Below are 14,492 nucleotides of genomic sequence, written 5' to 3'. Positions count from 1 at the left end.
TCTATTTATTGGTACAATTTTCTAGTAGGTGATTCACGAATGCCCTGATGAAGGGGTGGGTTGTTTTTTCTTTCTAGTTTTAACAAACAACCATCTGGCCATGTTCATAGTTAAGATTTTACCAAATTATCTTCTATCCCATGAGCTTCATCCTCCAAAGGAAATGGAAACAATAATGTTTTCAACTTAAAGATAATGTCAAGCACTTCTGAATGACCTGCTTGATTTTTACAATGCAATGCATTATAGTAAATCTAAGCAAGACTTTCCTTTTAGTTGGTGGAATTCTAGAGATTTTCTCCTTCAAAAATTGTATGATTGGCATTTAAATTTCCCTGAAGTGATTACTTCATGGAATGCTTATCCAGCTTTCTTGCACAAGAAAAAAGTTCATTTTCTATCTCTATTAAAAATAAATCCATATTTTAAACAAATTTTGGGTACAGTCTACACTTAGGTTTTGATCAACTGAAGCTTTTCATTACATATTTACTAGACGTAATCGGATAATGTTATCAGCCTTGTTGCTATCAAGTACTTTGTGGTGCGCTCTAAGGATGTCATTCTGACACATCTCCATGATTTTAGATTATCCTGAATTTCCTTCATTATCTTGCATATTTTTATTTCAGGCTCACTTAAAAAGATATTGTTTTTAACTATCAGTGCTCTGAGTTACAGACATAATTTTAGAACTGGTATACTTCTAAAAGATAAATTAAAAACAGCATTAAAATCTCTCTCTACACACACACACACACACACACACACACACACACACACACAATCTGAGTTACTTCACTGGCAGGAATTAAACCATGAACTATGTAAACTTAAATTAAGATTTGATTGAGTGAAATTTTGGCAGGATGTTGATCTGATTTGTGTGGAGGCTATTTTTGTATGTGTGACATCCAAAAACTACTGATTCTTAGAAAGGTGACAAACTCCATTTCCATACAAGCAACAGAGATAGGCCTCTCCTTATTTACCAAGAAGTCATAGGCTCCCACCCTTCTGTATTAGCATCACCAGTTCTCACTAAGGATATGCTCTCTGTTCATTCTGATGAATGCCTCCAAGAGTTCTGTGAAGACCAAGAAAGTTCCAGATTGCCACGGATTTCCGTTTCATAAAAGTATTCTCTTTGTTGAGCTTTTCTAAAACATTCCAGGTTTGATAATGATGTTGTGAAAGCAATTCTATTTATTCATACATGTGCTAAAAACTTTACAGAACACAAAACTTCAAAATGCCTGCCCCCAACATCTTTAAGAAAATTGATTTTCAGAAAGACACACCAGCTTTAAATGGTGGATTTGTGAATACAACAGAATCTCCCGAACCTAGGAATATCCCCAGGCTTCAAGGGCCACAGCTGGGGAGAGATCCTGCCCTGAGCGATAAGAACCACATAAACACAAGCCCTAGACTTTGCAAAAATCATTTCCCCTCATTTCCCCTCTCATTTCTCACTATGGGAATTAAAATATATCCATTTCAGGAAACTGAAACCAAAATTCTAACATTAGTAACCTTCTTCCTGACCCCCCCTTCCTTTTCCCCTCTCTTTATATGGGTCCTGACTTCCACCCCAATCTGAAAAGCAAAATGAAAGTGAAATAAACCTCTCTGTGTGAAAGAGAAGAACAACGCTTCCTCTTCTCACCAGGAGGACTACCCTGCCACGGCAAGGGTATGCCATTGTGGAACCTTGAGAATGGTACAACCTTTTAAGACAGCAGCTTAGCAATACACACCAGGAGCATTTAAAATGCCAATGATACAGACACGGAAATCTATCCTAAATACACAAAGCCAGAGATGTAGACCAAACTTTACGTGAAAAGGACTTCAGTAAAGCATTATGCTAAAGAAAAAGACTCAAAATAGTCCATGTGTTCAGTAACAGGCTTTTTTTTTTTTTAAGTAAGGGAAGATCCACGTGACAAAATATTATGCAACCATTGAAAAAGATTTGAAGATTTCAAAGTAACATGGAAAATTTTATAATGTTAAAGAGAAAATTAACATATAAAGGTACATATGCAATATAATCTTAGTTTTTAACTACTAGTAACAGAAGTTGGTGGGGTGTTCAGCGTGGTGATGGGCATTAAGGACGGCACTTGTTGGGATGAGCACTGGGTATTATATTTAAGTGATGAATCACAAAGTTCTAGTCCTGAAATCATTATTACACTATAGCTTAACTAACTTGGATTTAAATTAGAAAAAAAATAATAGCAATTATCTGTGGATTATAGGATCACAGGAGACTTTTGTTTAGATTTTCTATACACTCTAATTTTGCAACCATGAGCAAATGAGCATATGTCACTTTTAAAATCAGAATTAAACAGTATTTTGTATATAAGGAGAAAAATGGGACAGGCGGTGAAGCCACTAACATATCTAACCTTGATAAGATACCCTTGCTAAAAGTAACCTCACAAATACATTTCAGCATTCAAATGTATTTGTTGACATCCATTTTGCTGGTTCTTTGTCTAAGTAAATTATGAAATACAGAAATAATTATTAAAATTTTCCTAGATGTCTAATATGGAGTAAACACTTAGAAATTCTCCAACCAAGAAAGAAGTCATAGACTAAGATTTTGCTATAGTTCTGTGCAGCAGGATTTTTTACAATCCATGTTCACACACTAGCAAAAAAGCAAGCATTTTTTTGGTCAGTGTTTCTTTCCCCACCTGAAGAATCTAACAGTGTAAAGTGAATTAAAATAGACAAGTGAATATAAACACCAACATACATGTAAATCTTTGTCCTTTGTACCTAATGTTAAAGGCATCTTCATATAAGTGATTTTTTTCATTTTGTTTTTGTTTTTAAGGAAGAGGTTTTTTTCTTTCTTTTTTTTTTTTTTTTTAATGTTTGAGAGATGGAGAGAGAGCAACCACAAGGGGGGAGGAACAGAGAGAGAGAGGGTGAGAGAGAATCCCACCCAGAGCCTGATGTGGACCTTGAACTCACGCACTCGCACTATGAGATCATGACCTGAGTTGAAATCAAGAGTCAGATGTGTAACCAACCGAGCCCCACAAAGCCCCCCAAAGACAGAGGTCTTTAACTTATATTGAAAGCAGTGGGTATTGTATCTAATGCTGTCATGTAGAGAGTACCTATTACTGTAGCACATAAGTAATAATAACAATAGCGATTAGCAATCAATCACCTTCCCGTTGGTTGCACACAGACTCACTGTCCCCTGAGTGCTACTCTGCCATATAGTGCACGTTCCTGGTAAGCAGGAAGATTGCAGCTAGGCCTTGGGAAGCAGGAGAATGCAAATGAAATATAACTGCAGCGATTGTCAATGTTCTATTTTATGTTTTATTTTTAATCTGATTTATGTCCAATACTCGAACAGGTTTCAGAAGGATGGAGACACAGCCCCAATAAGTTGTGTGCCAGATGCTCAGCCAAAGAATGATGGCTTCAAAAAGTTGGTTAAACTAGCTTGTGCCAGGGGTCTCTCGTGGGCATCCAGGCAAGGCTCGGACATCTCTGTCTGTGCTTGGTAGTGAGGGGGGGCATGGTAGAGAGGATTTTTCTACTCTTCTGAAAATTCAGATAAATTAGTGGATGTGTATATTATGTAATTGTCTACCTCCTTTCCCATTTCAACTGCAAGCAAGCAGAATGGTAATTCACTAGAGCCTGCAGAAAGTTCTAACTACTGACAGAAGAGGGTAGGAGTTTCTGCAAGACTTTCTCTAATTTTTAAGCAGACAGAAACACAATCAAAGGATCCAAGAAGGTGATCCAAATCTTTGTCTTCCTGGGTGGGTTTGTGCTTCTAGGCCCATAGATCAGAGAGTTTGGTTCAGCTGCCACCATGAACATGCAATTATACTCAGTGTCAATTCCATAATTAGCAAAATTGTGAAAACCTGTAGTTTATCTTTTAAAAAGGTTTACCAACTCTACCTTAAAAATGTAAAGAGCTGCAAAACCAAAAGGAAAAATCCAAGCATGAATATATGCCAGATGAAAAGAAAAGAAAAAAGCAAGCTCTTAGTTTTTTTTAATAATAGTTAAAAAAATTATCCTAGTGCTCATATTCCTGAATATTTCCAGGAAAATATTAGGAGCTAGATTTTCATGTGGTAAAAATTACACTGAATGATGAGTGAGAAGACATAGGATCTCGGGAAAACATTTCACCTCCCTCATCCTCAGTCGCTCCAGAGGGAAATGGGACCATTAATACTGGCCCTACCCCCCAATAGCTTTCTTCTGACCATCAAATATGATGTGGGTGAATATATAAATGTAAAGTTTTCAAAACTATCATTCCCCTACTGAGCTTTTTTTAACCTCATTGGAAGGAAAATCTTTGTGAGAAGTGATGCAGACCAGTGAAAGTCACCTCTCTGTGTCTTGAAAATCAGACACTGTGCTTTCAACGTTACATTGTCTTACACTGTTGTAACTTTTTTTCTAGGGCAAAAATTTCATGTTTATACTAGAGAATGCCTCCTGCATGGATCTAAACTTGGACTTCGGAGTGAGTCAGCCTCAGCATTCACAGGAATATAACAGGGAAGGAAGTGGTTTCTAAAGTAACTTTCCTGTTGTTCCTAGAAAAATAGTCACAACAGAGGAAAAGCAGTTACTCTATTATTCAGAGCATAAATTATATACTCCAAAATATAATTAGCACTTGTATCTGCAACAGATAGCTACACTTTCTGGTTATGTATCTATCAATTTTTTTATTTTAATAGTGATGACTCATAATGAAATTATGCATTCATCCTTCCATTCATTAACCTGTTTAACTTACAGGCTATGCATGTAAACTGCAAATTCTCTGCATATGTGATCACATCACTCTCACCCAGGCTCCGGTTCTCAACCTAGTATTTGTTAACATACACAAATTCTTTCCAGAACAAGTTTTGTGTGTGTGTTTTTTTTAATGTGCATTCAGAGAGCAGATGCTGCTGAAAATGTTACCACGTTACAGATGCACAGGGTACTCTTGCTGAATGTGTTTGGCAATACAGCTCTGAAATATTCCTTCAGTTCCTGCCTTCTGCTGCCCCAAACTTCATTCTCCAGGGAACCATACAAAACAGCAATGCTAAGAATTATCAAATTCAATCCTCAGATCAGCTGTTTCTGAAATGGTAGTACGTGCTTTTCAACAAATTCGGCATAAGTTTTTCTCTTGTTGAAAAAGGTATGAGCTCTGAATGCTTTCTTATCTGAAACTTTGTTATAGGCAGAGAACTAAAAAACAAGTTGTTGGACTGGGATCCAGAGAACAAAGCACCATGGAAGAAATTCTAGCTCACATGATTCAACGTGAGAACTTCTCTCCGGCTTACCCCTCTCCCCTCCCCAGCCCCCCTCCTTTACTCCTCTTCTGTCCCACTGTACCCCCTCCTTCCTGGTCACCCTCTTTCTTCCTGCTCACCTATAACTAGCACTTATTTTAGCATTCAGTTTTCAAAGAGCTTCACTCTTCCCTTATCACGTCCATGTCATTGTCACTCCGGTCTTACAACAGCCATTTTAGTATCCCATTTTACACAAGACCCCAACCAGGCTAACAGAACCAAGGGTCAAAAATCAGGGCTTCTTATTTCAAAGCTTGGGTCCTCATCTGCCACTATGCCACCTCAAGAAATTCCTTCCTTCCTCCCTCATAGACCTCTCTCCTTCCCTCCGTTCAGCTTCCTTTCCTCATTCCCTGCTGTTCCTCTATTCCCTCCAACAAACTGCTTTCTACTCCATCCCACCCCATACCCATCTGAGGAATCCTTTCAGTAACCCTCCCCCCCATCTTCAGAGAGATCATGTGACCTTTGCTCTGCCAGGGACAGAGCCTCCCCAAGGCATCACAGACCATCTTTGCCCCCAACCTCCTCGCTCCCTTCAACCCAGGAACCAAATCCTGTCTATTTGTCTCATGTAGGAGTATCTGCTATTTCCCGAATTAACCATACATAGGATTTGGAGGGAAATAATCCAACTGAGGGAGTTTTCTGACTCTCTCTCTCCACCCCAAATCATCCATGGTGCTGTTCATGGCATTCAGGTTTCATATGCTGTCATTACTTTCCTACATTTGAAAAAGATATTTTGGATATTCAATTTATAATATTACTTTCTCAGAATTTTTAAAGAGTAGATCATAAATCCTTTCTCCCTGATATAATCCTTCTTCCATTACAAATTTTTGGATGATATGCTTGCCTATATAAAAACAGGATTTTCATAAAATCCTGAAGAATTGCCTCCCAACAATTTTATTTTGGAATTTTTGAGCTCGCCCTTCAACAGTGTCAGTTACTCCAATTACAAACTATGAAGCTGAGGCACTATAGATAATTTTGTATTCCCAGACTCCTTACAACTGTGAAATTTTAATTACTCTGGTAAGAAATAGTTTCTTGTGAATGATCATGAGGCTGGTGAAAGATTTTGGATATGGAATACAAAATATATGTATTTTTTTCTCTTATTTGAAGGACTGCAAATTTGAAAAATAAAATCTTTTCTGCCCACCCAACATAATGGGAACAGAATTATTTATTGAAATTCAAATGACAGAGTATTTTGTGATTTTGGTTTTGCCTCAGAGAAACCACTACAAGGATGCTCACTCAGAATGAAACACGTTTACGGTTTGTGAAAGAAGGAGATTTTCCCACTAAATCACACTTTATTCCTGAGAAGAAATTGTGACCAGTCAAGTAATAACTGAAATTCACATACAATCAAGGCATATTCAAACCGACAACCAAAAGTCTGGGGGAAAAGAAAAAAAACAAAAACAAAAAAAAAGAATTTTTTTTTTTAAAGCAGATTTCTAAGCAATTCAGATATTCGGTTCTTACATATAATCAAATAATGGAAGCTGTGATAATACCATTTCCAGATAACAAAACAACCAGTAACTAAATAATGGTGATTTACAATCATTCCCTTTGTGATTTTGTTTTGTAGTAGTTTTTGTGTGTTCGTTAATCACTCCTTATTTTCAATTCTGTAGCTGAGCACATTTCCGTCAGTCTCCATTCCATCTGCTGCCCTTCCTCAGCCCCTCTGCTGGAGCGACCACTCAGTTTCCATAGCAACTACTACATAACTATTGCTCCTGGGATAGCAGGAGGGGAGAAAGAACAGGAGAAAAAAAAAAGGACAAAATCTGGGTAGTTGAAACCTAACATTCTCTATGTTACTGTGAACTACCAAGAACTTTTTTCTGTTTCCCTATTTGGAAAAGTACTTAGCAACTTTTCCGAGTAGCCTTCCCAGCCTCATCTCTGACCAATGGTAGGAAATTCTTCTTCCATCCTCCATGATCATGACTGCCCAATGTGAATCGCCCCCTCCCCTCCACCCACCTTTCGTTCTTGACACTTTGACAGGAGTGCACACATAGGATTGCTACAAACTATAACACAAAGCCCTGCAGATCAGCATGAAATAATGAATGTGCTCATTGATCCATTCAGTCCATTTGACACATCATTTGAGATTTTGCATATATGCATACCCTGACTCCTACCTCAGTAATAATGAGAGCATTTCCTGTGGGACTGATTCCCTTATCTGACTCTAGAGAACACTTATTTTTGTAACTGGGAAGAGCAGGAGTCCCTTGCTGGGAGTGTGAGAATTGTTTGGGGAATCCTTGAGTGTTTTTTCTCCAACTTCGCTTTCCATGTAAAAATACCATTTGCACAAGGAATTCTTTCTCCTGCGGAAATCTGATCCAGTAGGCAGGGTGGTGTCCGTCTCTCTCGGTCTCCCAAGGAAGTCTGAGCCCTCTCTCCCTTTTTAATATGAGAATTCGAAAGCAGTGGGAAGTGATGTTGGACCTATCACAGCATTGCTAACAGACAGCCTATTACAGTATTTAATAAAAACAGAAACAGCATGCCTATCATAGGCTAATAAATCCTACCTCCTGCACGCTTTAAAAACAGTATGAAGCAGCTTTAACGGAGCTTCTGATAACTAATTTCAAGCATGGCTGTCTAGCGTGCCTGTCACTCCTATTGTCCTCCCAAACTCTTTCAGACATTTTGAGCAGAGTATTAAAGCTATGAGTTCGCAAGGGTTGTGACATTAATGGTCCAGAAAAGCTTTAGGCACGACAGGCAATGATGATTACCGGTGGCTATTTGGAGGACTGCACTGGATCGCTGTCATTAAAAATTAAGCGTGGCTTTTGAGGAAGATGTGACAACTACCGGAGGTAGGATTTGCATGTAAAACAAAGGAATCTGTTGCTGTTTCGGGCTTTTGTTTGCATCGTGCGGTGCGGGTCCTGAATCGCAGCCAGGTGCGGAGTGAGAGCCCGAAGGGGAGAGAGGGGAGTGGGGAACGGATAGGCTTAGAGCAAAACACAGTGGATAGTATTGTATTTTATGGCAGAAATGCCTCGAGGACAAACTGGCTCCAGGCTCATAGCCTGCTGAGTGTGCATTCCACGTTGCTTTTCCCTTGGAGTAGAATGCTTAGAGGTCACGGAAAAAACAGTTTGTTTCTTATCTGTGGTGCCAGCTGGGCTGTTGGTAGGGTTGAGTGAAGACTTTGGTAGGTGGGAGGCATAAAGGTCTAAGAAAAATAAAGAAGAGGAAGTAGGAAGTGGTCCTTAAGACTGGAAACCTGTTAGATAAATATTTTATTCCCATGGCCAACGTGCTTTGATAGCCAGGGTCTAATTTTTAAAAGGGGAAATTGAAAGATTACAACGGATTTTCCTGATAAAGAACTACTTCAGATTTATTATAAAAGAAAATTGGGTACCTTCGTCCATTTTGCATAGGAAAGGCTGATCCACACTGTTTGTATTAATGGTTTTGCTAAAGCAGAGCAAGAGTTTTAGATTAAAAGAAGGGGCTTTTCTCTCTGTTCCTGCTCCTGCTTTTAGACTACTTGCCAGGCTGCAGATGGAAATAGTGATTCGTTAGAGGTTATGGACTTGGCGTTTTACCTTTTTCTTTTCTTCTTCTTCTTTTAATGAATAACATAAAAGCACAATTCTCCTTGAAAGATGAGAGGGCAGTTGGGTTCCAAAGTCCAGCAGATAACGAGTGGATTTGCAGAGGAACTTATACTGCTTTGTACTTTATTATAGAACTGGTATAGATAGCTCGATCAGAAAAGGACATGTCAGGAAATCATAGGTTGAGATTTTTAAAGCAAAAATGCAACGGTCAGAAACTAATGTTTCCCCAACTTGATCTATGGTGCAAGTTTCAGTATTTGTCATTGCATATGACCCTCAATGTGAAGTCGCAGAAACGTAGTGAGTGAATTTCTCAGTGTTGTTGCGTTATTTCCCTGATGGACTTCACAAACTCCAAAATGTAAAGACGCTGCTTTACATCTTGAAAAACCCTATGTTCTGATGCATTGATTTGATTATAATGAATAACAGATACATATAACAATTGCATATTTATAAAAGAAAGTAATATTTATCTAAAACTTTGATATTGATGCAGTATTAACTAGGAAAAAAGTGAAAGAATTATAGTATGCTTGTTTTCAGCTAACTATTGGAGTTAAGGCTAAGTAGAGCGTTTTCTCTTGTCTAATGCAATTGAGTTTGTACAATTGGAAGCTTTTGTGTATAACTGCCATTCACAAAGTTGAAATCATTGCCCTATGGTGTATGACAGTACACTATAGCCCAAAGTGTATAGCTTGAAATTGTGTCTATTTTTCCTGATGAATATGATTGAACCAGCCAAACTCTCTTGTCTAGTTTTTATGTGACCATGAGCACAAGTCCATGAAATGACTGTATAGAATTTCTGATGCAATTGATGATTGTGACATAGTTTTCTGCCTCTGTGTGGCCAGTGGAATGTGTGACCTTGACCTTGTAAAGTCCCATTCTCTAGCCAATTGTGCTCCCCAGTCAAGAACCCACACATAAAAAAAGAGCTTGCAATACACAAATAGAAACACACACACACACACACACACACACTTTACATACTGCTGTCAGAAGTTTACAACTATTATTTCTATTGTGTTCACTATTTGGAAGAGATTTTCACTGGCTCTGGTCTTACCAATATCTTCCAAATCTAATCTCATCAAGCATTTATTTTTAGAGGTAATCCATACCATTAAGTTTGTCAATAGGAGAAATTATTTTGCTATTATCATGCTCATAATGCTTTACTGATTAACTAAAATGACCTTTCACAATGTTCACAGGCATATGGGAAAAGTCCCTATATTAAATATTGATGGCATATATGTCTAGAACATGAAAAATATAGGGGAGATATGGAATTTATTTTTCTTGTAAGCTATGGGGAAAGCCAAACCAAGTAAGTTAGTCAAAAAAACCTACTTTGTGTCACAAATTAATTTCATTTCCTCTTTACATCAGTAGATAACAGCCAAAGCATTTACACATATTTTCCACTTTCAGTTTCTGCTACATCTAGTAAAGAAAAACCAACAATTCTCCGGCTATCTGGAAAAACAAGTCTGGAATCCACCCTGACATAAAACATAGGTAAACCTTGAGTCACCCTTGCCTTCTCAGTCCCCATGTATAGCATAGTCAAGGTATCAGTCACCACGACACAATGCACCAAGTCCACAATCGCCCTTATTCTGGGTCTCTCTCGTATACACATACAGCCATCATTTGACTTTACTGGTTGATACTGGACCAGGCATTTCCCAAATTAGCACCATCTTCTCTTTGATCATTTCTCTCCTCTCACCAAAATAGAATGGCAAATGAATATTCAAAAATAGTCTTACCATTATATCCAATTAAAAGGCAGCCTATAATAATGTATATACAATATAATCCTAATTTTAATATATATATGTGGGCATGAAAAAAAACTAGGAAAAAACTATACCAAAATGTTAGAAGTTATCTCGATTCTATTGGTGCATTCTGTTCCCTTTATTCATTCAGAGTTGTTAAATTTTTTTTCAAAAAGCAGGTATCATATTCATAGTCACAAGGAGACTTATACAGGTTTCTTTCCTTTTGTAACCCTGTTGCTTGTTTCCCCCCATTATCATACTTCATGTCATCTACTTTATCTACATCCCAAATTCTAAAATTAGTCGGTCCAACCAAAACAGAAGAGAAGTGCTATTCATTTATCAGAATCCTTTTCTTATTAGGTTTCTTGGCACATCATGAAAAACTCAGCATCATCTTTCCCAGTTGGCTGACTTCTTAGCCCAGGTTTACCAGAAAAGGAGTGTGTGTGTGTTTGATTTTCCCTACTTTATAGGTAGAGAATTTTTCAATCTCTTTTTCTGGCTCCTCATTATCTTCTACATCCTTAAAGGTTGGAGTGTTCCATGGCTCAACTATAAATCTCTTTTTTATCTATACTTACTCCCTAAATGAGTCCAACCTCATCTCTGGGCCTTAGAAACTATCCGAACACAGACATCTCACAGATTCTATTCCCTAACGTGGACTTACATATTCAACTATCTATATAACACTTTTATTTAAGTGCCTTATAGGCACCTCACACTCAACATGTTCAAAATCAGATTTTTGAATTAACACACAAAATGCCCTCTTCCCACATTTTCTTCCATGTATGTAAATGGAAACTCCATTTTGCCACTTGCTTGAGAAGAAAAATTTTGGAGTCTTCTTCGAATCTTTTCTTCCTTTCACACATAACAGAAAATCCCATTGCTTCTATTGAAAGTACATAGAATTCTATACCTAGAATTTAATTATTATCCCCACTGCTACCGCTCTGGGCAGGTTACAGCCAACCCCCAGATTATTACAGTATGTTCACCATTCATTGACCCTTTGCTTCTTTCTGTCTCTCCCGCACCCATACATACATTCTATTCTGTTCCAACACCCAGGCTTGTTTCAACATTGAATGTAAAACCATAGTATCTTCTGCTCAAAAGTGCCTGATATCTTCCCATCTGACCACAGATAAAAGCCATGTCCTTAGGTGGTCCACAAGCCATGTGTGATCAGCCCTGAATTCTTTACCCAGCCCCTCTGCTTCTGTCCTCTCTTAGGCACTCTTCGGCCACAATGGCCCCCTGACTTTCCCTCAAACCTATTGTGACCTCTCAGACCTCAGAGCCTATGCCCACTGCCTGGAAAACTTTTTCCCTATCCAGCTACATGGCTCAGATCCTCACTTTCTTCAGGTCTCTGCCAAATGTCTCTTCATCAGAGAAGATTCCCTGTCTTTTAAATCATACCCTCTCACAAGCTTTCTATTCCAAGTCCCAGTTTTTTCTCTGCAGCATACCAGATTATCCCCCAACATATTGTATGTTGAGTTTTTATTGTCCATCTCTCTCCTGCTAAAATGTAAACTCAAGGAGAACAGTGACTTTGTTGTGTTCCCAAATGTATCTATAGCATTGATTGTCAAATGAATGAACAAGCTGATGAATAAAGGAACTGAATGTTTGTCCCCATCAAAATCCATCAGCAGCAGTAGGCTCCAGGCATAAGCTTTTCAACCTCAGGGTCAAATATGTGTCATAACACCCTGTTGCTTTTTCTGAAGAGAAAGATACTAAACACCTTGAGGAAAGTCAAGGAGATTTATCAAGATGATTTTCTTTCTCCTCTCTTCACAGGAGGGGAAAAAAATATCACATCACTGATTCCAATCTATGTCAAAGCAAATAAAAATTCAATTTGCCTGAATTTGATCTTATCTGAAGATGGCTTCTTTTTTGAAAAGACATCATCACAAATCTGTACCAATAACTAAGGCCATAAACATATTTGCTCTGCTCTCTGTTGGTGATAAGAGAGAGGGTGGCAAAACCAGGTTGGAAGATACAGTTGGGCTCAATATCCCTGTCTGAGCATACAAGCCCCAGTGGTTCATTTGGCACCAGGAATCAACTAACAATAACTAATACTGGTACTAGTCATTTACATTCACTTATTGCTCTCCAAATCAGCATGGTCAACCTCATGGTCTCAGTAACAGTGACTTCTCTAGCATTCATAAAGTACACATCTAAAAATAATTAAAGTATAATGAAATAATATTATTGTCTTAGTTAAGTGCAAATAATGATGCCCAATATTTCTAGAATGTTCTATAGAGAGTCTAGAGAGGTAGACTAACATTAAAAGGGCACAGCATCTCAGAAAAGCATAGGCTATAGGAAAAGATAGGCTTGATCTGAATCTTACCTCCTCTAATTCATAACTCTGTGACTATGGGCAGTTTTTAAAAATTGTACTGAGCCTCAGTTATATATCACTGGTACCTCTCTGGGTTAGAGATTAAACGTGACCATGTAAGTCAGTACCTCATGAGAGTACTTGGCACAGAGGAGATACTTAAAAAGCAATAGTGTTCTCATTGCTATTGTCATTTTATCTTCACAGTATGCTTCAATAGTACATATTATACTTTCCATTGAACAGATAGCAAATCTATGGTGTAAAGTTAGTCAAATTGCTCAAGGTCAAAGAACCAGTAAGCTATCAAAATTTATTCTTCCTTTGGGGCACCTGGGTGGCTCAGTCAGTTAAACATCCAACTGAGGCTCAGGTCGTGATCTCACAGTCTGTGGGTTCGAGCCCCGTGCCAGGCTCTGTGCTGACAGCTCAGAGCCTGGAGCCTGCTTCAGATTCTGTGTCTCCCTCTCTCTTTGCCCCTCCCCCACTTGGGCTCTGTTTCTCTCTGTCTCAATAATAAGCATAAAAAAATTTACTCTTTCTTTAACCACAGAGACTTCATAAATAGAATGTCAGATTAACCTTCTTTAATGTATTTAGTGCTCAAAGACTGGCAGTGATTAGGGGAGTTTTTTTTTTTAAAGTAGAATCTGAAGAAAATATTTTTTTCCTTTCCTCTGTGAACAATGTGAGTGGCTTCATGTATTCTTTCCCTAAATAAAAAGTAGACTTAAACTCCTGCAAAACAAGTTAAATGAACACTAATGTGCTCATTAAGAAAACCTTAATCTTTAGACATGCTGCATAATGGAGAGTTGGAACACCAGCTTCACAGTCCTGAAGACCTAGGTTTGAATCCTACTTCTGCCCATTGCCAGTTGTCAAAACCTTACTGAGTCTCCTTTTCTGTAGCAGAAACATAGGTAGAAATAATGTGTCGTTCCTGGTGTGGTGAGGATTATATGAGGTGATCTGTTCCTAGCTGTTAGCACCATGCACGTGCATAATACAGATTACCTAGGTTCCCTTTATTATCTTAGATGAAACTTTAAACATTTTTTGTGTGTGCGTGCACACACACACACACACAATGACACTGAGAGATTTGGTCTAAAGTATCTCCTTTAGGTCTTATTTCTTGGTGTTGTAATCCTCTAAAGTCATCCAGTAGCTCTCATTTGAGAGTCACTTAAGCATTAAGGCATCAAGTAAAAGCTCAGGGTTGTTTGAGCACCTGGCCAACCCCAGAAGCAGAATTTCCTGAAATGTTTGACATTTGCTCATTAATGATTAGAGCCAAAATGAAAGAGGC

At 38.2% G+C, this 14,492-nt stretch overlaps 1 protein-coding gene across 2 annotated transcripts in view; it reads left to right on the top strand.

Moving 5' to 3' along the window:
• Window positions 1–7,984: 7,984 nt before the first annotated feature.
• KCNMB2 (potassium calcium-activated channel subfamily M regulatory beta subunit 2) overlaps window positions 7,985–14,492 on the top strand; it is a 241,292-nt gene continuing 234,784 nt past the window's right edge. Inside the window, exon 1 of one of the 2 annotated variants that reach the window (XM_029939850.1) lies at window positions 7,985–8,242. The gene's annotated coding sequence lies outside the window, so the exon portion shown is untranslated. Of the gene's footprint in view, window positions 8,243–10,474; window positions 10,529–14,492 lie in introns of those variants that run through there. The other variant, XM_029939851.1, reaches the window with a different exon arrangement.

The sequence above is a fragment of the Suricata suricatta genome, chromosome 5 (genome assembly GCF_006229205.1).
Source record: "Suricata suricatta isolate VVHF042 chromosome 5, meerkat_22Aug2017_6uvM2_HiC, whole genome shotgun sequence".
NCBI classification, from domain to species: Eukaryota; Metazoa; Chordata; class Mammalia; order Carnivora; family Herpestidae; genus Suricata; species Suricata suricatta.
The sequence above is the reverse complement of the archived record's forward strand: the minus strand, read 5'-3'. Positions and strand labels throughout refer to the sequence as shown.